Genomic DNA, 26,762 nt, shown 5'->3' with positions numbered 1-26,762 from the left:
CAGTCATTCTTACACCGCTTTGTTCAGAAGAGATGGGGGATCTTAAAGTATTGACAATTTATCATTACAATATGAAGTATTGAAGATATTTGACTTCTAATGTACCATAACTGAGTAGAGGCAAAGCGAAAACTGCCTTGACATGCCCTCAAACAATGCTTTCTAACTCTAAATCTATTTGAGTATCAATATCATTCTTTCACCGTAAGAGACAGCAGGCTTTGGTGAACAATCATGGAAATTTTCAGGTCTGTGTGGAACCATCAAAAGATATGACGAGAGAAAAAGTGCCTCATTTCCAGAGTTTGAAATCTGAAGAAATCTGAGCGAGGGATGAATTTCCTACCCTCAAACAAACCCAATTCATGGCCAAATGGTAATAGGTGAGAAAGAAATTTTTGAATTGTGAGCGTCAGGAGTGTCTGAAGATATACTGGGACAAGCCTCATGTCTTAACTTTGCTGCGTTGAGATATGACGATTTGAAAATGCCTCTCATTAGAGAAATCCAGTGGTGATTTTGAACAAGCTCTCCATTGACTTTCTATGCAGTTTTCAGACTTTGTGTTGGTGTGAGGAGATTTGCCAAAATTCTATTATATAGAAATACTGTAATCAGCACATATACTGTAACATTTTAGAAATTCCTCCACTTAGTAGTAATACTATAACATAACACAAATGTTATGATGAGTTGAGCGGTTGGTACTCTGGTGCAGTCAGCACAATCTGGAGCTGAACACTCTTAAAACTGTAGAGATGACAGTGGACTTCAGGAGACATCCTCAACTCTGCCACCCCTCATCATATCAGACAGCCCTGTGTCGACTGTGGAGATCTTCAAGTTGCTGGGTACCACCATCTCCCAGGACCTGAAGTGGGAGACCAATATCAACTCCATCCTCAAAAGACCCAGCAGAGGATGTACTTCCTGAGACAACTGGGGAAGTACAGTCTTCCACAGGAGCTGCTGATCCAGTTCTACACTGCAGTCATTGAGTCTGTCCTGTGCTCCTCCATCACAGTCTGGTATGGTGCAGCCACTAACCAGGACAGGTGCAGACTGCAGCGGACTGTACAGGCAGCAGAAAGGATCATCGGCGCCCCCTGCCCTCCATCCAGGATCTGTACCTCTCAAGAACCAGGAAACGGGCAGGAAAATCATCACAGACCCCTCACACCCTGGACACAGACTTTTTGATCTGCTGCCCTCTGGCAGACGGTACAGAAGCCTGCAGACCAGGACCACCCGACACAGGAACAGTTTCTTTCCCTCGCCATCTCCCTTCTAAACAGTTGAACTGTCACACTGCTCCCACTGCCAGACTGCAACTGCACCTTATGTACATTCTGTAGTATTCATTCCACCTCATTTCATTTCTGTATTTTATGTATATACGTTTAGATTAGTTATTTATAGTTGGTTTACACAGCTTGTGTATGTATGTGTGCATGTAATGCATATAGATGTGTGTATAGTGTGTGTGTGTGTGTGTGTGTGTGTGTGTGTGTGTGTGTGTGATTTACATTGCTGTGCTCGAGAGCCACCATCTACCGGAACGAAATTCCTTGTATTTGTCTGCACATATACTCGGCCAATAAACACGATTCTGATGATTTGGCACAAAAACCATGATTTGGCAAAAATACTATGATTTAGCAGAAATACTATGATTGAGCAGAAGTACTAAGATGTAGTAAAAGTACTTTGATTTAAGAGAAATCAATTATGGAGGAGTAATACTTTAAAATGGGAGAAATATTGATACACACACACATTCACAGAGCCTAAAGGGAAGAGTATTTGTGCCATGGAGTGTTAAGAAGAATGTGAGGTCCATATTAGAAAAGCTGGTAAAAGTTTTCAGAATTGTAATAAATGATGAATATGAATTAGTGGTCTGTGATAGTGTATTAATTTGTAGGGCAAAAACATGTTGTCCAAGGTAGAGTTGAACCCACGACTTTTGGGTTGCAGACCTGTGTCATTACCAGCTGCGCCACTGGGAAAGACAGTGAGCACTTGGGAAACAGGGTGATGAGCAGTCAGAATTAGATCGCGGTGTGAGGCAAAGAGCGCCTTTTTTGAGTTACAAAACGTCGTGTAACTCCAAAACTAGGTGGACTAGGAGCATAATTTTGTACTGGGTGAATCAGCGGACTTTGGTGTACTTTGACTGCGATTTTCATTACTCTTTGTACATCCGTCGCTGAGATATGACGAGAGAAGAAACTGCAGACCTCAGATATGATTGGCTGGCTGGGAAGCTGGCAGAAATATATAGTAATAGTGTGATTAAGCATAAATACTACATTTAGCAGAAATACTGTATTAAGCACAAATCCTATAAAAAGCAGAAATACTATATTAAGCAATATAAAAATCCTATAAAATGGTATAAAAAGCAAAAATACTGTAATATGATTTGGTAGAAAACTATAATTAATCAGAAATACTATACTGGGTAGAAATACTATATTTAGCACAAATCTTATAAAATAGCAGAAATAGTATGATTCAGCACAATAGTAATAACTTAAACAGAAAAACTGAAAAGCAAAATGGACAGCTGAAAAATGCTGAACATGCTAAGGGTCCTTCAAATGTACTTGTTAAATGAAAAAAACTGAGCAAAAAAAAAGTGTAACAGTCACACAATCAGAAATATGGAAACATATGGAAACACACATGCACAGAGAGACACACAGGATCAAATTCAGTCAACCAGTCTAAATATATTGAATTTAAATCATACAATAAGATGCTCCCATAAAACTCTCTCTCGCCTCTCTCTTTCTCTCTCTCACACACACACACACACACACACACACACACACACACACACACACACACACACACACACACACACACACACACACACACACACACAGACACACAGGAGAGAGAAGTTTTTAGCTCAGTCAAGCAGCCTGGGAGCTGCTGAATTTGAATCCACCAATCAGAGAGCCTGTGCACTTTTTCCCGCCAAAACAGGTGCATGCAGCACAGAGAGACACAGGATTTTTGCAGTCTATTTCTCATAATGACGACTCCCCTCAAACAAATGACCATAATTTCCTAACTATAGGGGCTAGAACGGTCATTCTTACAACTGCTTTGTTCAGAAGAGATGGGGAATCTTAAAGTGTTGACAATGTATCATTAAAATATGAATTATTAAAGATATTTGACTTGTAATGCACCATAACTGAGTAGAGCAAAGCAAAAACTGCCTTGACTTGCCCTCAAACAACGCTTTCTAACTCTAAATCTATTTGGAGTATCAATATCATTTTTTCACCGTAAGAGACAGCAGGCTTTGGTGAACAATCATGGAAATTTTCAGGTCTCTGTGGAAATCCAACAAAAAGTTATGACGAGAGAAAAAGTGGTTCATTTCCAGAGTTTGAAATCTGAAGAAATCTGAGCGAAGGACGAATTTCCTACGCTCAAACAAGTGTAACTCATCTCAGAACGGTAATAGGTGAGAAAAAATTTTGAATTGTGAGCATCAGGAGTGTCTGAAGATATACTGGGACAAGCCTCATGTTTTAACTTCGCTTCGTTAAGGAGATATGACGATTCGAATATGCCTCTCATTACAGAAATCAAGCGGTGATTTTGAACAAACTCTCCATTGACTTTCTATGGAGAGTTTTCAGACTTTGTGTTGCTCTGAGGAGATTTTCCAAAATTCTATAAGTCTCACAACAATGATGGTGACATTTTCGGAAAGCCAGCAAAAATACCTACGTTTTGATGTATAATGTGTGGAAGTTGAGTGAAAATTGAGCAAGTAGCAAGAAGTTGTTCGGACATAAAGAGAAGACTCATGAAACCTACAGTGGCACACTGGAAGCCAAGTGCATAGCAACCATAACAACGCATGTATTTTGTGAAAATCACAATTTTCCAACTCAAAACTTTAAGAGGCATAAAAATAAAACGGTAAAAGATTTGAAAAATCTGATTTATTCCTGAATAGCCCAATAATTTGAGAACATTTTAAAGTTTGAATGGTTGTTCTACGTGAAAGTAGGAAAAAGTAGTTAAGTTTCAAAAACAAGCAAAATTTAGCAGAATTGCAGAAGTTTCCCATTCATTTCAATGGGACAAATTAAAGGAAAAAAGTGGAATATTTTAAAAAGTATAACAGTAATAAACACCAAAAGATATAGCGATCATTAGCAGAAATAGCAGAATAGTTTAAAATTTGAACGGTGAAAATCGGCTGAAAATTGTGGAAGTAGTTAAGTGCCAAAAAAGTGAAAAAGTGGCAACTAGAATAATAATAATAAAGTATAAAGAATAAAGAGAAACAGGAACTCAATAGTGTGGATGCTTAAAGCATCCACACAACTAGAAAAATTTGCATTTCCTGCGAAAATGCAGTGTGGATGCTGGAACGCTGAAGCTGTCAGCTGAAACTAGCTGAAAAAGCTGAAAAGTTGCAGAAATTGTAAAACTTTGCAGAAGCAAAGGAACGTTGCTAAAATGTAGTAACTTAGCAGAACTGCAATATCTTAGAGAAAACATAATACTTGGCAGAAATACAATAGCATAGATATTGTAACATATTGTAACTTAGCAGAAATATTGTAACTTACCAGAAACACGATAACTTCCCAAAATACAAAAATTTCGGAGAAATAGTATAAGATAACAGAAAGAATATATTTAGCCAAACATTCTTAAACATTACAGAAATACTACTCTATAGCAGAAATGATATATTTAGAAAGAAAAATAATATAGTAGAAATACTATGATTTAGCAGAAATCCTACAATATAGCTCAATAACAATGATTTAGAACAGATACTATGATTGAGCAGAATAGTAATAACTTAAGTGAAAATATTGGAAAGGTAAAATGACAAGCTGAATAAAAGGAACATGGTTAAGTTTCCTCAAAACTAATTTTTGTTCACCTGTGAAAAATAAAATAAAAATACATTTAGAAATACAAATAAGAACAGCCAACAGATACACACAAAATTAAATATGGATACACAAATCAACAAATACACAAAATCAAATATGGATACACAAATGTACAGAGAGAGACACACACAAGGTCTATGCCAGTCAACCAGTCTGAATATATTATATTTTTATCCAACAATGAGATGCTGCCCTAAAAGGGCTTTGTGTGTGTCTTTCTCTCTCTCTCTCTCTCTCTCTCACACACACACACACACACACACACACACACACACACACACACTCAACACACACACACACACACTCAGGCACACACACATGCACACACACACACACACATAGCATCAGCAAGTGAACAAGGGCTGTTAACAGCATGTTTCTAGGTCAGTCAAACAGCTGTGAGATTCTCAATTTGAATCCACCAATCAGAGGGGCTGTGTGCTTTTTCCTGCCAAACTGGTGCACCAAGTGCAGGCTTTTACAGCACAGAGAGAGACAGGATTTTTTGCAGTCTATTTCTCATAGTGAGGACTCCCTCAAACAAACAGCCATAAATTCCTAACCAGAGGGGCTACAACGGTCAATCTTAGACCGTTGTGTTCAGAAGACATGGGAGAATCTTGAAATGTTGACCATTTAAAATAAAAATATGAAACATCATAGATATAGGACATAGATGATTGGTTGTGTTAGAAGCCATGATTGCCCCAATATGCAAATTTGAATGTGCAAGGCCTAAGATATGATTGGCTGGCTGGGAAGCCATGAAGGCAACAATATGCAAATTTGAATGTGCAAGCCCTCGGATATGATTGGTTGTCTTAGAAGCCATATAAAAGCAGTAAAACTGTACTATGATTTGGTAGAAAACTATAATTAATCAAAAATACTATATTTGGCAGAAATACTATGTTGTAGCAGAAACACTATATTTAGCACAAATCTGATGAAATAGCAGACATAGTATGATTTAGCAGAAATGCTGTATTTAGCACAAATACTGGAAAGCAGCAGAAATGCTATGACTTAGCACAATAGTAATAATCTAAATAGAAAAATTAGAAAAGCAAAATGGACAGCTGAAAAAATCCTGAACATGCTAAGGGTCCCTCAAATGTAATTGTTAAATGAAAAAAAAACCAGCAAAAAAAAGTATAACAGTCATACAACCACAAATATGTACACATATGGTAACACACATGCACAGACAGACACACACAGGATCAAATTCAGTCAACCAGTCTAACTATATTGAATTTAAATCTTACAATGAGATCATCCCACAACAAGCCTTTCTCTCTCTCTCTCTCTCTCTCTCTCTCTCTCTCTCTCTCTCTCTCACACACACACACACATACACACACACACACACACAAGATTCAATTCAGTCAGCCAGTCTAAATATATTGAATTTAAATCTTACAATGAGATCATCCCACAACAAGCCTTTCTCTCTCTCTCTCTCTCTCTCTCTCTCTCTCTCTCTCTCTCTCTCTCTCTCTCTCACACACACACACACACACACACACACACACACACACACAGGGAGAGAGAAGTAAGTTTCTAGCTCAGTCAAGCAGCCTGGGAGCTGCTGAATTTGAATCCACCAATCAGAGAGCCTGTGCACTTTTTCCCGCCAAAACAGGTGCAGCCGTTTTTACACACACAGAGCACAGAGACAGGATTTCTGCAGTGAATTTCTCATAGTGAGGATTCCTCTCAAACAAATGGCCATAATTTCCTAACCGTAGGGGCTAGAACGGTCATTCTTACACCGTTTTGTTCAGAAGAGATGAGGGAATCTTACAGTGTTGACAATTTATCATTAAAATATGAATTTTTAAAGATATTTGACTTGTAATGCACCATAACTGAGTAGAGGCGAAGCAAAAACTGCCTTGACCTGCCCTCAAACAACGCTTTCTAACTCTAAATCTATTTGGAGTATCAATATCATTTTTCACCGTAAGAGACAGCAGGCTTTGGTGAACAGTCATGAAAATTTTCAGGTCTTTGTGGAAATCTATCAAAAAGATATGACGAGAGAAAAAAGTGGTTCATTTCCAGAGTTTGAAAGCTGAAGAAATCTGAGCGAAGGACGAATTTCCTACCCTCAAACAAGTCTAACTCATTTCAGAACGGTAATAGGTGAGAAAGAAATTCTTGAATTGTGAGCGTCAGGAGTGTCTGAAGATATACCGGACAAGCCTCATGTATTAACTTTGCTTCGTTAAGGAGATATGACGATTCGAATATGCCTCTCATTACAGAAATCAAGCTGTGATTTTGAACAAGCTCTCCATTGACTTTCTATGGAGAGTTTTGAGACTTTGTGTTGGTCTGAGGAGATTTGCCAAAATTCTATAAATCTCACAACCATGATAGTGACATTTTCGGAAAGCCAGCAAAAATACCTACGTTTTGATGTATAATTTGTGGAAGTTGAGTGAAAATTGAGCAAGTAGCAAGAAGTTGTTCGGACATGAAGAGAAGACTGCAAAACCTTCAGTGGCACACTGGAAGCCAAGTGCATAGCAACCATAACAACGCATGTATTTTGTGAAAATCACAATTTTGCAACTCAAAACTTTAAGAGGCATAAAAGTAAAACGGTAAAAGATTTGAAAAAGCTGATTTATTCCTGAAAAGCCCAATAATTTGAGAACATTTTAAAGTTTGAATGGTTGTTCTACGTGAAAGTAGGAAAAAGTAGTTAAGTTTCAAAAACAAGCAAGTTTTAGCAGAATGGCAGAAGTTTCCCATTCATTTCAATGGGACAAATTAAAGGAAAAAAACGTAATATTTTAAAAAGTATAATAGTATAAAATACCAAAAGATATTGCCGGAAAGAGCAAAAAGGACAGAATAGTTTAAAATTTGAACGGTGAAAATCGGCTGAAAATTGTGGAAGTAGTTCAACGGCGAAAAGTGTACGGAAGCAACTAGAATAATAATAATAACTAGAAAAATTTGCATTTCCTGCGAAAATGCAGTGTGGATGCTGTAACGCTGAAGCTGTCTGCTAAAATTAGCTGAAAAAGCTGAAAAATAGCAAAAAATTGTAATAACTTTGCAGAAGCATAAGAACTTAGCAAAAATGTAAATACTTAGCAGAACTACAATAATGTAAAGAAAACATAATACTTGGCAGAAATAAAATAACCTAGCAGAACTTAGCAGAAATATTGTAACTTAGCAGAAACATGATATCTTCTCAGAAATACAGGAATTTAGCAAACATGGTACAAGATTACAGGGATACTTTATTTAACCAAAAATACCTAAACATTGCACAAATACTGTGATTTAGGACAAATACTACAACATAGCAGAAATGCTGTGATTCAGCAAATATACTATGCTATGGCACAAAAAGAATGAATTTGCTCAAATACTATGATTTTGCTCAAATACTATGATTTAGCAATAATACTAAGATTTGGCAGAAATACTATGCTTTGGCACAAATACTATAATTAATTACAAGTACAATAACATAGCAGAACTATCAAGATTTGGCAGAAATACTATGTTTTAGTAGTAATACTGTGATTTGGTAGAAAAACTATAATTAATCAGAAATACTATATTTAGCACAAATCTTATAAAACAGCAGAAATGCTATGATTTAGCGCAATAGTAACAACTTAAACAGAAAAATTGGAAAAGCAAAATGGACAGCTGAAAAAATGCTGTACATGCTAAGGATCCTTCAAATGTACTTGTTAAATGAAAAAATCGGCAAAAAAATTATAACAGCCGCACAATCACAAATATGGACACATATGGAAACACACATGCACAGAGAGAGACACACAAGATCCAATTCAGTCAACCAGTCTAAATATATTGAATTTGAATCTTACAATGAGATGCTCCCATAAAAGGCTTTCTCTCTCTCTCTCTCTCTCTCTCTCTCTCTCTCTCACACACACACACACACACACACACACACACAAGATCCAATTCAGTCAACCAGTCTAAATATATTGAATTTAAATCTTACAATGAGATCATCCCATAAAAGGCTTTCTCTCTCTCTCTCTCTCTCTCTCTCTGTCACACACACACACACACACACACACACACACACACACACACACACACACACACAAGATCCAATTCAATCAACCAGTCTAAATATATTGAATTTAAATCTTACAATGAGATCATCCCATAAAAGGCTCTCTCTCTCTCTCTCTCTGTCACACACACACACACACACACACTCACACACACACACACACACACACACACACACACAAGATCCAATTCATTCAACCAGTCTAAATATATTGAATTTAAATCTTACAATGAGATCATCCCATAAAAGGCTTTCTCTCTCTCTCTCTCTCTCTCTCTCTCACTCTCTCACACACACACACACACACACACACACACACACACACACACACAAGATCAATTCAGTCAACCAGTCTAAATATATTGAATTTGAATCTTACAATGAGATCATCCCATGAAAAGGCTTTCTCTCTCTCTCTCTCTCTCTCTGTCACACACACACACACACACACACACACACACACACACAAGATCCAATTCAGTCAACCAGTCTAAATATATTGAATTTGAATCTTACAATGAGATCATCCCATGAAAAGGCTTTCTCTCTCTCTCTCTCTCTCTCTCTGTCACACACACACACACACACACACACACACACACACACACACACAGGGAGAGAGAAGAAACTTTCTAGGTCAGTCAAGCAGCCTGGGAGCTGCTGAATTTGAATCCACCAATCAGAGAGGCTGTGTACTTTTTCCCCGCCAAAACAGGTGCAGGCGTTTTTACGTGTTGTGCCAAAACATAGTGTTTCTGCCATATTGTGGTACTACTACATTACAACATGAATACGGATTAAAGATGAAAGAAACTGGCAACAAATTCCTCCACTACAAACCAGTCTGATACCACTTCTTTGCAGTGTTCACGCTTACTAAGGCACTACCCAAAAGGCGCCACAAGAGGGCACTCCAACACAAGAGATGACCTATGTACACTGATGCACTTAGTAACAGTCAGCCTCCTTGAATTGGCAGAAATACTGTGATTTAGTAGTAATACTATAACATAACAGATATACTGTGATGTTGCAGACATAGTATGTTTTTGCACTACTCATTTGTAGTGAAAAAAATTAGCAATATAAATTACAGGTCTGTGATAGTGTATAAATTTGTAGTGAAAAAAAATGTTGACCAAGGTGGGATTGAACCCACGACCTTTGAGCTGCAGAGCCGTGTCATTACTGATTGCGCCACCTGGAAAGAGGGCAGGCAGCTGAAAAACAAAGAGATCAGCAATCAGAAATAAAAGAGATTTCTGTTGAAAACACCTGAAAAAGCTGGGATTTGTGCTGAAAAGGGGTGAAAAAAATGAAAATTTTGCTGAAAAGGGGTGAAGAAGCTAAAGTATACCAAATCAAAGTATTTGTGCCAAAACATAGTATTTCTGCCATATTGTGGTATTTGTGCCACAAAAGTTACCACATTACAACATGAATACGGATTAAAGATGAAATAAACTGGCAACAAATTCGTCCACTACAAACCAGTCTGATACCACTTCTTTGCAGTGTTCACGCTTTACTAAGACACTACCCAAAAGGCGCCACAAGAGGGCACTCCAACACAAGAGATGACCTATGTACACTGATGCACTTAGTAACAGTCAGCCTCCTTGAATTGGCAGAAATACTGTGATTTAGTAGTAATACTATAACATAACAGATATACTGTGATGTTGCAGACATAGTATGTTTTGCACTACTCATTTGTAGTGAAAAAAATTAGCAATATAAATTACAGGTCTGTGATAGTGTTTAAATTTGTAGTGAAAAAAAAAATGTTGACCAAGGTGGGATTGAACCCACGACCTTTGAGCTGCAGAGCCGTGTCATTACTGATTGCGCCACCTGGAAAGAGGGCAGGCAGCTAAAAACAAAGAGATCAGCAATCAGAAATAAAAGAGATTTCTGTTGAAAACACCTGAAAAAGCTGGGATTTGTGCTGAAAAGGGGTGAAAAACTCAATTCTGCTGAAACGGGGTGAAGAAGAGGTGTTGGACTGTTGAGAAGAGTTAAATAAGTTGAACAGATATGTTTGGGTACAGATACTATGATTTGGTAATAATACTGTGTTTTAGCACAACTCCTGAGATTTGATTGAAATAATATGATTTAGAAGAAATATTATGACTTTGTGGAAATACAATGCTTTATCACAAATACCATGATATGGCAAAAATACTATGATTCAGCAGAAATACTATGATTGAGCAGAAGTACTAAGATGTAGTAAAAGTACTTTGATTTAACAGAAATGCAATTATGGAGGAGTAATACTTTAAAATGGGAAAAATTGATACACACACAGATACACAGAGCCTAAAGGGAACAGTATTTGTGCCATGGAGTGTTAAGAAGAATCTGAGGTCCATATTAGAAAAGCTGCTAAAATCATAAAACTTTGCAGAATTGTAATAAATGATGAATATGAATTACTTGTCTGTGATAGTGTATTAATTTCTAGGGAAAAAAAATGTTGACCAAGGTGGAATTGAACCCGTGATCTTTGGGCTGACCGGCGTCATTACCAACTGTGCCACTGGGAAAGAGAGCAGCGGTTTGGAAAACGGGAGATGAACTGTAAGATTTAGATCGCGGTGAGAGGCGTAAACGCCGATTTTGGAGTTACAAAACGTTGTGTAACTCCAAAACTAGGTGGGATAGAAGCACAATTCTTGTACTGGGTCAATCAGCAGACTTTGCTGAACTTTCACTGCGATTTTCATTGCTCCTTTTACCTCCATCGCGGAGATATGATGAGAGAAGAAACGGCTTCATTTTCAGAGTTTGAAAAGTGAGAGGAGGACAGATTTCCACCCTCAAACAAACGTAATTTATGGCTTAACAGTAAGATGACTGTAAAACTGCTCTATGATTTACATGAAATACTTTGATTTAGAAGAAATTCTATAATCTAGCAAAAAGCACTACAGCATAGCAGAAGTTATATCACTGAGCAGAATTACTAGGATTTAGCACAAACACTATGATTTGGCTCAAAAATCTTTATTTTGCAGTTATATTATGATTTGGCAGAAATACTATGAGCAGTAATAATATAACAGTACATAATACTGTTATTTTGTGGAAATACAATGCTTTATCACAAATACCATGATATGGCAAAATACTATGATTCAGCAGAAATACTATGATTGAGCAGAAGTACTAAGATGTAGTAAAAGTACTTTGGTTTAACAGAAATGCAATTATGGAGGAGTAATACTTAAAATGGGAAAAATATTGATACACACAGATACACAGAGCCTAAAGGGAAGAGTATTTGTGCCATGGAGTGTTAAGAAGAATCTGAGGTCCATATTAGAAAAGCTGCTAAAATCATAAAACTTTGCAGAATTGTAATAAATGATGAATATGAATTACTTGTCTGTGATAGTGTATTAATTTCTAGGGAAAAAAATGTTGACCAAGGTGGAATTGAACCCGTGATCTTTAGGCTGCCGACCGCGTCATTACCAACTGTGCCACTGGGAAAGAGAGCAGCGGTTTGGAAAACGGGAGATGAACTGTCAGATTTAGATCGCGATGAGAGGCGAAAACGCCGATTTTTGGAGTTACAAAACGTCATGTAACTCCAAAACTAGGTGGGATAAAGCACAATTCTTGTACTGGGTCAATCAGCAGACTTTGCTGAACTTTCACTGCGATTTTCATTGCTCCTTTTACCTCCGTCACGGAGATATGATGAGAGAAGAAACGGCTTCATTTTCAGAGTTTGAAAAGTGAGAGGAGGACAGATTTCCACCCTCAAACAAACGTAATTTATGGCTTAACAGTAAGATGACTGTAAAACTGCTCTATGATTTACATGAAATACTTTGATTTAGAAGAAATTCTATAATCTAGCAAAAAGCACTACAGCATAGCAGAAGTTATATCACTGAGCAGATTTACTAGGATTTAGCACAAACACTATGATTTGGCTCAAAAATCTTTATTTTGCAGTTATATTATGATTTGGCAGAAATACTATGAGTAGTAATAATATAACAGTACATAATACTGTTATTTTGTGGAAATACAATGCTTTATCACAAATACCATGATATGGCAAAAATACTATGATTCAGCAGAAATACTATGATTGAGCAGAAGTACTAAGATGTAGTAGAAGTACTTTGATTCAGCACAAATACTATTATGGAGGAGTAATACTTTAACATGGGAGAAATATTGATACACACACACATACACAGAGAGCAAAGTGTGCAGAGGCTGTTGAGAGTCTGGGCTTGGCATATCTAGGTCAGCTAAATTGGCTGCACCTGCTGTAATCAGCACTTACACAGACAGACACAGAGAGAGCTATGGGTTTTCTTCAGTGTATTTCTCACATTCAGGACTCCCCTCGAACAAATGGCCATAATTTCCTAACCGTAGGGGCTAGAATGCTCATTCTAACACCGTTTTGTTCAGAAGAGATGGGGGAATCTGCAGGTCTTCATAATTCAGCGATAAAATATAAATTATTGAAGATATATGACTTGTAATACACTGTAACTGAGTAGAGGCAAAGCAAAACTGCCTTGACTTGCCCTCAAACAATGCTTTCTAACTCTAAATCTATTTGGAGTATCGATATCATTCTTTCACTGTAAGAGACAGCAGGCTTTGGCGAACAATCATGGAAATTTTCAGGTCTCTGTGGAAATCCATCAAAAAGATATGACGAGAGAAAAAAGTGCCTCATTTCCAGAGTTTGAAATCTGAAGAAATCTGAGCGAAGGACGAATTTCCTACCCTCAAACAAGTCTAACTCATTTCAGAACGGTAATAGGTGAGAAAGAAATTCTTGAATTGTGAGCGTCAGGAGTGTCTGAAGATATACTGGGACAAGCCTCATGTTTTAACTTCGCTTCGTTAAGAGATATGACGATTCGAATATGCCTCTCATTGCAGAAATCAAGCGGTGATTTTGAACAAACTCTCCATTGACTTTCTATGGAGAGTTTTATGACTTTGTGTTGGTCTGAGGAGATTTGCCAAAATTCTATAAATCCCACAACAATGATAGTGACATTTTCGGAAAGCCAGCAAAAATACCTACGTTTTGATGTATAATTTGTGGAAGTTGAGTGAAAATTGAGCAAGTAGCAAGAAGTTGTTCGGACATGAAGAGAAGACTGCATGAAACCTACAGTGGCACACTGGAAGCCAAGTGCATAGCAACCATAACAACGCATGTATTTTCTGAAAAATCACAATTTTGCAACTCAAAACTTTAAGAGGGATAAAAATAAAACGGTAAAAGATTTGAAAAAGCTGATTTATTCCTGAATAGCCCAATAATTTGAGAACATTTTAAAGTTTGAATGGTTGTTCTACGTGAAAGTAGGAAAAAGTAGTTAAGTTTCAAAAACAAGCAAGTTTTAGCAGAATTGCGGAAGTTTCCCATTCATTTCAATGGGACAAATTAAAGGAAAAAAGCTTAATATTTTAAAAAGTATAAGAGTATAAAATACCAAAAGATATTGCCGGAAAGGGAAAAAATAGCAGAATAGTTTAAAATTTGAACGGTGAAAATCGGCTGAAAATTGTGGAAGTAGTTCCACGGCGAAAAACGTACGGAAGCAACTAGAATAATAATAATAATAACTAGAAAAATTTGCATTTCCTGCGAAAATGCAGTGTGGATGCTGGAACGCTGAAGCTGTCAGCTGAAACTAGCTGAAAAAGCTGAAAAGTTGCAGAAATTGTAAAAACTTTGCAGAAGCAAAGGAACGTTGCTAAAATGTAGTAACTTAGCAGAACTGCAATATCTTAGAGGAAACATAATACTTGGCAGAAATACAATAGCATAGCAGAACTTAGCAGAAATATTGTAACTCACCAGAAACACGATAACTTCCCAAAAATACAAGAATTTAGGAGAAATAGTATAAGATAACAGAAAGAATATATTTAGCCAAACAGTCTTAAACATTACAGAAATACTGTGATTTAGAAAACAGTACAACATAGCAGAAATGCTGTGATTTACCAGAGACACTGTAATATACTATTAATATTGTAATTTTAAATAAATACTATGTTTTAGCAAAAATACTCCAGTTTAGCATAAATATTATAACATAGCAGAAATACTACTTAATAGCAGAAATGATATATTTAGAAAGAAAAATATAATATAGTAGAAATACTATGATTTAGCAGAAATCCTACAATATAGCTCAATAACAATGATTTAGAACAGATACTATGATTGAGCAGAATAGTAATAACTTAAGTGAAAATATTGGAAGGTAAAATGACAAGCTGAATAAAAGGAACATGGTTAAGTTTGCTCAAAACTAATTTTTGTTCACCTGTGAAAAATAAAATAAAAATACATTTAGAAATACAAATAAGAACAGCCAACAGATACACACAAAATTAAATATGGATACACAAATCAACAAATACACACAAAATCAAATATGGATACACAAATGTACAGAGAGAGACACACACACAGGGTCTATGCCAGTCAACCAGTCTGAATATATTATATTTTTATCCAACAATGAGATGCTGCCCTAAAAGGGCTTTGTGTGTCTTTCTCTCTCTCTCTCTCTCTCTCTCTCTCTCTCTCTCACACACACACACACACACACACACTCAAACACTCACACACACACACAGGCTCACACACACACACGCGCGCACACACACATAGCATCAGCAAGTGAACAGGGGCTGTTAACAGCATGTTTCTAGGTCAGTCAAACAGCTGTGAGATTCTCAATTTGAATCCACCAATCAGAGGGCTGTGTGCTTTTTCCTGCCAAAACTGGTGCACCAAGTGCAGGCTTTTACAGCACAGAGAGAGACAGGATTTTTGCAGTCTATTTCTCATAGTCAGGACTCCCCTCAAACAAACAGCCATAAATTCCTAACCGTAGGGGCTACAACGGTCATTCTTAGAACGTTGTGTTCAGAAGACATGGGAGAATCTTGAAATGTTGACCATTTAAAATAAAAATATGAAATATCATAGATATATGACATAGATGATTGGTTGTCTTAGAAGCCATGATTGCCCCAATATGCAAATTTGAATGTGCAAGGCCTAAGATATGATTGGCTGGCTGGGAAGCCATGAAGGCAACAATATGCAAATTTGAATGTGCAAGCCCTCGGATATGATTGGTTGTCTCAGAAGCCATATAAAAAGCAGTAAAACTGTACTATGATTTGGTAGAAAAATATAATTAATCAAAAATACTATATTTGGCAGAAATACTATGTTGTAGCAGAAACACTATATTTAGCACAAATCTGATGAAATAGAAGAAATAGTATGATTTAGCAGAAATGCTGTATTTACCACAAATACTGGAAAGCAGCAGAAATGCTATGACTTAGCACAATAGTAATAACTTAAACAGAAAAATTGGAAAAGCAAAACGGACAGCTGAAAAAATCCTGAACATGCTAAGGGTCCCTCAAATGTAATTGTTAAATGAGAAAGAAACCAGCAAAAAAAAAGTATAACAGTCACACAACCACAAATATGTACTTCAATTCAGTCAACCAGTCTAAATATATTGAATTTAAATCTTACAATGAGATCATCCCATAACAAAGCCTTTCTCTCTCTCTCTCTCTCTCGTTCACACACACACACACACACACACACACACACACACACACACACACACACACACACACACACAGAGAGAAGTAAGTTTCTAGCTCAGTCAAGCAGCCTGGGAGCTGCTGAATTTGAATCCACCAATCAGAGAGGCTGTGTACTTTTTCCCGCCAAAACAGGTGCAGCCGTTTTACACACACAAGAGCACAGAGACAGGATTTCTGCAGTGTATTTCTCATAGTGAGATTCCCTCTCAAACAAATGGCCATAATTTCCCTAACCGTAGAGGGCTAGAACGGTCATTCTTACAATCGCTTTGTTCAGAAGAGATCAGGGAATCTTAAAGTGTTGACAATTTATCATTAAAATATGAATTATTAAAGATATTTGACTTCTAATGCACCATAACTGAGTAGAGCAAAGCAAAAACTGCCTTGACTTGCCCTCAAACAACGCTTTCTAACTCTAAATCTATTTGGAGTATCAATATCATTCTTTCACCGTAAGAGACAGCAGGCTTTGGTGAACAATCTTGGAAATTTTCAGGTCTCTGTTGATATCCATTAAAAAGATATGACGAGAGAAAAAAGTGGATCATTTCCAGAGTTTGAAATCTGAAGAAATCTGAGCGAAGGACGAATTTCCTACCCTCAAACAAGTCTAACTCATTTCAGAACGGTAATAGGTGAGAAAGAAATTCTTGAATTGTGAGTGTCAGGAGTGTCTGAAGATATACTGGGACAAGCCTCATGTTTTAACTTCGCTTCATTATGGAGATATGACGATTCGAATATGCCTCTCATTACAGAAATCAAGCTGTGATTTTGAACAAGCTCTCCATTGACTTTCTATGGGGATTTTTGAGACTTTGTGTTGGTCTGAGGAGATTTGCCAAAATTCTATAAATCTCACAACAATGATGGTGCCATTTTCTGAAAGCCAGCAAAAATACCTACGTTTTGATGTATAATTTGTGGAAGTTGAGTGAAAATTGAGCAAGTAGCAAGAAGTTGTTCGGACATGAAGAGAAGACTGCAAAACCTTCAGTGGCACACTGGAAGCCAAGTGCATAGCAACCATAACAACGCATGTATTTTCTGAAAAATCACAATTTTGCAACTCAAAACTTTAAGAGGCATAAAAATAAAACGGTAAAAGATTTGAAAAAGCTGATTTATTCCTGAATAGCCCAATAATTTGTGAACATTTTAAAGTTTGAATGGTTGTTCTACGTGAAAGTAGGAAAAAGTAGTTAAGTTTCAAAAACAAGCAAGTTTTAGCAGAATTGCGGAAGTTTCCCATTCATTTCAATGGGACAAATTAAAGGAAAAAAACTTAATATTTTAAAAAGTATAACAGTATAAAATACCAAAAGATATAGCGTAAATTAGCAGAAATAGCAGAATAGTTTAAAATTTGAACGGTGAAAATCGGCTGAAAATTGTGGAAGTAGTTAAGTGCCAAAAAGTGTACGGAACGCAACTAGAATAATAATAATAACTAGAAAAATTTGCATTTCCTGCGAAAATGCTGTGTGGATGCCTTAACGCTGAAGTTGCCTGCTGAAAATGACTGAAAAAGATGAAAAGCTGCAAAAATTGTATGGCGGTAAAGAAACTGAAAAATTATGCTGAAAACAAGTGAAAAAACAGAAACTTTTGCTGAAAAGAGGTGAAAAGGCAAAGATTCTTCTTCAAAGAGGTACAGAAGTTCAAATTTCTACTGAAAAGAGGTGAAATGGTTTCCTCTGAAATGAGCAGAAGATACTGAGATTTGTATTGATAAGAGGTGAAAGGCTGAAAATTCTGCTTAAAATAGGTGAATCAGCAGAATTTCTACTGAAAAGAGGTAAAGAAGTAGAACGTTGCACTGAAAACAGGTGAATCAGCAGAATGTCTGCTAAAAAGAGATTTCTGTTGAAAACACCTGAAAAGCTGGGATTTGTGCTGAAAAGGGGTGAAAACACTCACAATTCTGCTGAAACGGGGTGAAGAAGAGGTGTTGGGCTGTTGAGAAGAGTTAAATAAGTTGAACTGATATGTTTGAGTACAAATACTATGATTTGGCAATAATACTGCGTTTTAGCACAACTCCTGAGATTTGATTGAAATACTAAGATTTAGAAGAAATATTATGACTTTGTACAAATACAATGTTTTGGCACAAATACTATGATTTGGCACAAATACTATTATTTACCAGAGTACAAGGTTTCTGCAAAATACTATGATTTTGCAGAAATACTATGCATTAGTAGTAATACTATAACATCACAGATATATGATGATTTTGCAGACATTCTGGTTTTACACAAATACTATAATGTGGCAGTATACTATGTTTTTAGCACAAATACTATGATTTGCTATAAATACTATGATTTGGCACATGTACTATATTCAGCAGATATACTATAACAAAACAGAAAGTCTATGACTTAGTAGTAATGCTATAACATAATAGATATACTATGATTTTGCAGACAGTCTATTTTTTGCATAACTAGCACAATATGGCAGAAATACTATGATTTGGCACAAGTACTATGATTTAGTACAAATACGATGATTTGGCAATAATACTGGGTTTTAGCACAACTACTGAGATTTGGGTGAAATACAATGATTTAGAAGAAATACTATGACTTCGTGACAAATACAATGTTTTGGTTGAAATAATATGATTTGCAAAAATTCTACGATTTCGGCTCAAATACTATGAAATTGCAGTAATACTATGATTTTGAAGGAATTCTATGATTTGTTAGAAATACTATGCATTAGTAGTAATACTATAACATAACAGATATATGATGATTTTGCAGACATTCTGGTTTTACACAAATACTATAATGTGGCAGTATACTATGTGTTAGCACAAATAATATGATTTGCTATAAATACTATGATTTGGCACATATACTATATTCAGCAGAGATACTATAACAAAACAGAAAGTCTACGACTTAGTAGTAATACTATGACATAATAGATATACTATGATTTTGCAGACAGTCTATGTTTTTGCACAACTAGCACAATGTGGCTGAAATACTGTGATTTGGCACAACTACTATGATTTAATACAAATACTCTTATTGGCAGAAATACTATGCCTTAGTAGTAATACTATAACATAACAGATATACTGTGATTTTGCAGACATAGTATATTTTTTCACAAATACTACGATTTCACTCAAATACTATGAAATTGCAGTAATACTATGATTTTGAAGAAATGCTATGATTTGGTAGAAATGCTATGGCGTAGTAGTAATACTATAACATAACAGAAATTTTAATTGGACACAAATACTCTAATTTGGCACAAATACCATGATTTGGCAAAATATACCATGATTTGGCACAAATACGATGATATGGCAGAAATACTATGATTGGGTACAAATACTATGAATAGGCACAAATACTATGATTTAGCAGAAATACTATGTTTTAACATAACTAATATCTTTTGACAGAAATTTCTGCTAAAGGTACTAGTTCTGCTTTTAGCAGAAATACTGTAAAATACTGTAAAAACTATGATTTGGCACGAGTAGTATGATTTAGTACAAATACTACGAATTGGCAGAAATACTGTGACTCAGTAGTAATACTATAACATAACAGATATACTATGATTTTGCAGACAGTCTATGTTTTGCACAACTAGCACAATATGGCAGAAATACTATGATTTGGCACAAGTACTATGATTTAGTACAAATACTCTTATTGGCACAAATACTATGTTTCAATACAAATACTACGATTTGGCAATAATACTGGGTTTTAGCACAACTACTGAGATTTGGGTGAAATACTATGATTTAGAAGAAATACTATGACTTTGTACAAATACAATGTTTTGGTTCAAATAATATGATTTGCAAAAATACTATGATTTGGTACAAGTACCATGATTTAGTACAAATACTACAATTTCGCTCAAATACTATGAAATTGCAGTGATACTATGATTTTGAAGGAATACTATGATTTGGTAGAAATACTATGCCTTAGTAGTAATACTATAACATAGCAGATATAATGTGATTTTGCAGACATAGTATGTTTTGCACAAATACTATGATTTCGCTCAAATACTATGGAATTGCAGTAATACTATGATTTGGAATACTATGATTTGGTATACTATGATTTTGCAGAAATTCTATGTTTTTGCACAAATACTACAACAACTACTACTACAAATACTACAAGAAATACTATGTTTGGGCAGTAATACTATTATTTGCTATAAATACTATTATTTGGCACATATACTATAATCAGCAGATATACTATAACATAACAGAAATTCTACGACTTAGTAGTAACACTATAATATAACAGAAATTTTAACTGGGCACAAATACCATGATTTGGCAAAAGATACCATGATTTGCCACAAATACGATCATATTGCAGAAATACTATGATTGGGTACAAATACTATGATTTGGCACAAGTACTATGAATAAGTACAAATACTATGATTTGGCAGAAATACTATGATTTAGCAGAAATACTATGTTTTAACATAAATAATATCTTTTCACAGAAATTTCTGCTAAAGGTACTATTTCTGCTTTTTAGCAGAAATACTGTAATTTGGCATAAATACTATGATTTGGGATAAATACTATGATTTGGCAGATATACTATATTCAGCACATAAACTATAACATAACAGACATTCCTCCACTTAGTAGTAATCTCATAACATAAAATAAATATTATGGTTCTGCCCTAAAACCATGATTTGGCACAAATACCATGATTTTTCAAAAATACTATGATTTAGCAGAAATACTATGATTGAGCAGAAGTACTAAGATGTAGTAGAAGTACTTTGATTTAGCACAAATACTATTATGGAGGAGTAATATGTAACATGGGAGAAATATTGATACAGACACACACACACACACACACACAGAGCCTAAAAGCGAGCAGTGGCTGTTTAGAGTCTGGGCTTGGTATATCTAGGTCAGCTAAATTAGCTGCACCTGCTGTAATCAGCACTTACACACACAGACACAGAGAGAGGTATGAGTTTTCTGCAGTGTATTTCTCACATTCAGGATTCCCCTCGAACAAATGGCCATAATTTCCTAACCGTAGGGGCTAGAACGCTCATTCTGACACCGTTTTGTTCAGAAGAGATGGGGAAATCTCCAGGTCTGCATAATTCAGAGATAAAATATAAATTATTAAAGCTATATGACTTGTAACACACTGCAACTGAGAAGAAGCGAAGCAAAACTGCCTTGACTTGCCCTCAAACAACGTTGTGTAACTCTAGATCTCTATGGAGCCTCAAAATCATTCTTTCACCGTAAGAAACAGCAGGCTTTGGTGAACAGTCATGGAAATTTTCAGGGCTCTGTTGAAATCAATGAAAAAGATATGACGAGAGAAAAAGTGCCTCATTTCCACAGTTTGAAATCTGAAGAGATCTGAGCGAGAGACAAATTTCTATCCTCAAACAAATGTAATTCATGGCCAAACGGTAATAGGTGAGGAAAATACTCTTGAATTGTGAGCATCAGGAGAGTCTGAAGATATATTGGCACAAGCGTCATGTCTCAGCTTTGTTTCGTTAAGGAGATATGACGATTTGAAAATGCCTCTCATTAGAAAAAATTCAGCGGTGATTTTGAACAAGCTCTCCATTGACTTTCTATGGAGAGTTTTCAGACCTTGTGTTGCTCTGAGGAGATTTGCAAAAAAATCTGTAAATCCCACAAGAATGATAGTGACGTTTTCTGAAAGCCAGCAAAAATACCTACGTTTTGATGTATAATTTGTGGGGTTGAGTGGAAATTGAGCGAGTAGCAAGAAGTTGTTCAGACATGAAGAGAAAATTCGAACAGACCAGCCCTCACTCTGAGTTAATTGCATAGCAACCATAGCAACGCATGTATTTTCTGAAAAATCACAATTTTGCAACTGAAAACTTAAAGTTGCATAAAATTAAAACGGTAGAAGATCTGAAACAGCTGAATCACACAGGAATAGCCCAATAATCTGAGAACATTTTAAAGTTTGAATGGAGTTTCTAGGTGAAAGTATGACAAAGTAGTTAAGTTTCAAAAACAAGCAAGTTTTAGCAGAATTGTGGAAGTTTTCCATTCATTTCAATGGGACAAATTAAAGGAAAAAAGTGTAATATTTTAAAAAGTATAACAGTAATAAACACCAAAAGTCATAGCACCCATCTCCAGAAAGAGCAGAACAGTATAGAGTTTGAACGGAGAAAATCGGCTGAAAACTGAGGGAGTAGATAAAGTCCAAAAAACGTCGGAAGCAACTTGAAAAGAAAAATAAAGAATAAAGAGAAACAGGAACTCAATAGTGTGGAAGCCCTTTTAGGGCATCCACACAAAAACAATAAAGCATACTAGAAAATTTGCATTTCCTAAAATTGCATTTCCTCGAAAATGCAGTGTGGATGCTGTAATGCTTGAAGCTGTCTGCTGAAACTAGCAGAAAAGCTGAAAAGTTGCAGAATTTGTAAAAGCTTTGCAGAAGCAAAGGAACTTTGCTAAAATGTAGTAACTTAGCAGAACTGTAATATCTTAGAGGAAACATAATACTTGGCAGAAATACAATAGCATAGCAGAACTTAGCAGAAATAATGTAACTTACCAGAAACACGATAACTTGTCAAAAATACAAGAATTTAGGAGAAATAGTATAAGATAACAGAAAGAATATATTTAGCCAAACATTCTTAAACTTAACAAAAATACTATGATTTAGCAGAAATACTATGATTGAGCAGAAGTACTAAGATGTAGTAAAAGTACTTTGATTTAACAGAAATACAATTATGGAGGAGTAATACTTTAAAATGGGAGAAATATTGATACACACACACACAGAGCCTAAAGGAACAGTATTTGTGCCATGGAGTGTTAACAAGAATTTGAGGTCCATATTAGAAAAGCTGCTAAAATCATAAATGTTTGCAGAATCGGGAAAGAGAGCGGCGCCTGGAAAACAGGGTGATGAGCAGTCAGAATTAGATTGCGGTGAGAGGCGAAAAACGCCGCTTTTTGAGTTATAAAACGTCGTGTAACTCAAAAACTAGTTGGACTAGAAGCATAATTCTTGTACTGGGTGAATCAGCGGACTTTGGTGTACTTTGACTGTGATTTGCATTGCTCTTTGTACATCTGTCGCTGAGATATGACGAGAGAAGAAAGGGCAGACCTCAGATATGATTGGCTGGCTGGGAAGCCGTGCAGGCCCTGATTTGTAAATTTGAATGTTGCATCCCTAAGATAAGATTGGCTGGGTGAGAAGCCGTGCAGGCCCTGATATGTAAATTTGAATGCCTCAGTCCTCACAGAGGATTGGCTGCCTGGGGACCTGGCAGAAATATATAGAAATACTATGATTAAGCATAAATACTACATTTAGCAGAAATACTATATTAAGCACAAATCCTATAATAAGCAGAAATACTATATCAAGCAATATAAATATCCTATAAAATCCTATAAAAAGCAAAAATACTGTACTATGATTTGGTAGAAAAACTATAATTAATCAGAAATACTAAATTTAGCAAAAATCTTATAAAACAGCAGAAATGCTATGATTTAGCACAATAGTAATAACTTAAACAGAAAAATTGGAAAAGCAAAATGGACAGCTGAAAAAATGCTGAACATGCTAAGGGTCCTTCAAATATACTTGTTAAATGAAAAAAATCGATAAAAAATATATAACAGCCACACAATCACAAATATGGACACATATGGAAACACACATGCACAGAGACACACACACACACACACACACACACACACACACAGGATCCAATTCAGTCAACCAGTCTAAATATATTGAATTTGAATCTTACAATGAGATCATCCCATAAAAGGCATTCTCTCTCTCTCTCTCTCTCTCCTCTCTCTCTGTCACACACACACACACACACGCACACACAAGATCCAATTCAGTCAACCAGTCTAAATATATTGAATTTGAATCTTACAATGAGATCATCCCATAAAGAGGCTTTCTCTCTCTCTCTCTCTCTCTCTCTCTCTCTCTCTGTCACACACACACACACACACACACACACACACAAGATCCAATTCAGTCAACCAGTCTAAATATATTGAATTTAAATCTTACAATGAGATCATCCCATAAAAGGCTTTCTCTCTCTCTCTCTCTGTCTGTCACACACACACACACACACACACACACACACACACACACACACACACACACACACACAGATCCAATTCAGTCAACCAGTCTAAATATATTGAATTTGAATCTTACAATGAGATCATCCATAAAAAGGCTTTCTCTCTCTCTCTCTCTCTCTCTCTCACACACACACACACACACACACAACACACACACACACACACACACACACACACACACACACACACAGGGAGAGAGAAGTAAGTTTCTAGCTCAGTCAAGCAGCCTGGGAGCTGCTGAATTTGAATCCACCAATCAGAGAGCCTGTGCACTTTTTCCCGCCAAAACAGGTGCACACAGCACAGAGAGACACAGGACTTTTGTAGTCTATTTCTCATAATGACGACTCCCCTCAAACAAATGACCATAATTTCCTAACCGTAGGGGCTAAAACAGTCATTCTTAGACCATTTTATTCAGAAGACATTTAAAATAAAAATATGAAATATTAGAGATATATGACATAGATGATTGGTGGGCTTAGAAGCCATGAAGGTCCCAATATGCAAATTTAAATGTGCCACGACTCAGATATGATTGGCTGGCTGGGGAGCCATGAAGGAACAATATGAAATTTAAATGTGCCAGGACTCAGATATGATTGGGTGGCTGGGAAGCCATGAAGGTCCCAATATGCAAATTTGAATGTGCCAGGACTCAGATATGATTGGCTGGCTGGGAAGCCGTGCATGACTTGATATGTCAATTTGAAAATTACAGTCCTCACAGAGGATTGGCTTCCTGAGGAGCTGGCAGGAATACATAGAAATACTATGATTACCCAGAAATACTGCGTTTAGTAGAAATACTATGTTTTAGCACAAATACTATAATTAAGCAGAAATATTATATTAAGTACAAATCCTATAAAATAGCAGAAATAGTATGATTTAGCACAAATGCTGTATTTAGCACAAATCTTATAAAATAGCAGAAATAGTATGATTTAGCAGAAATGCTGTATTTAGCACAAATACTGAAAAGCAGCACAAATGCTGACTTAGCACAATAGTAATAACTTAAATAGAAAAATTGGAAAAGCAAAATGAACAGCTGCAAAAAGTCCCACAAGCACAGAGAGACACACACAGGATCAAATTCAGTCAACCAGTCTAAATATATTGAATTTAAATCATACAATAAGATGCTCCAATAAAAACTCTCTCTCGCCCTCGCTCTCTCTCTCTCTCTCTCTCACTCACACACACACACACACACACACACACACACACACACACAGGGAGAGAAAATCAAGTTTCTAGCTCAGTCAAGCAGCCTGGGAGCTGCTAAATTTGAATCCACCAATCAGAGAGCCTGTGCACTTTTTCCGCCAAAACAGGTGCAGCCGTTTTACACACACAGAGCACAGAGACAGGATTTCTGCAGTGAATTTCTCATAGTGAGGATTCCTCTCAAACAAATGGCCATAATTTCTAACCCGTAGGGGCTAGAACAGTCATTCTTACACCGTTTTGTTCAGAAGAGATGGGGGAATCTTAAAGTGTTGACACTTTATCATTAAAATATGAATTATTAAAGATATTTGACTTCTAATGCACCATAACTGAGTAGAGCAAAGCAAAAACTGCCTTGACTTGCCCTCAAACAACGCTTTCTAACTCTAAATCTATTTGGAGTATCAATATCATTCTTTCACCGTAAGAGACAGCAGGCTTTGGTGAACAATCATGGAAATTTTCAGGTCTCTGTGGAAATCCATTAAAAAGATATGACGAGAGAAAAAAGTGGTTCATTTCCAGAGTTTGAAATCTGAAGAAATCTGAGCGAGGGACGAATTTCCTACCCTCAAACAAGTCTAACTCATTTCAGAACGGTAATAGGTGAGAAAGAAATTCTTGAATTGTGAGCGTCAGGAGTGCCTGAAGATATACTGGG

Source organism: Oreochromis aureus, unplaced genomic scaffold, assembly GCF_013358895.1.
Source record: "Oreochromis aureus strain Israel breed Guangdong unplaced genomic scaffold, ZZ_aureus HiC_scaffold_2_cut, whole genome shotgun sequence".
NCBI lineage: Eukaryota > Metazoa > Chordata > Actinopteri > Cichliformes > Cichlidae > Oreochromis > Oreochromis aureus.
Note: the sequence above shows the minus strand (reverse complement) of the source record.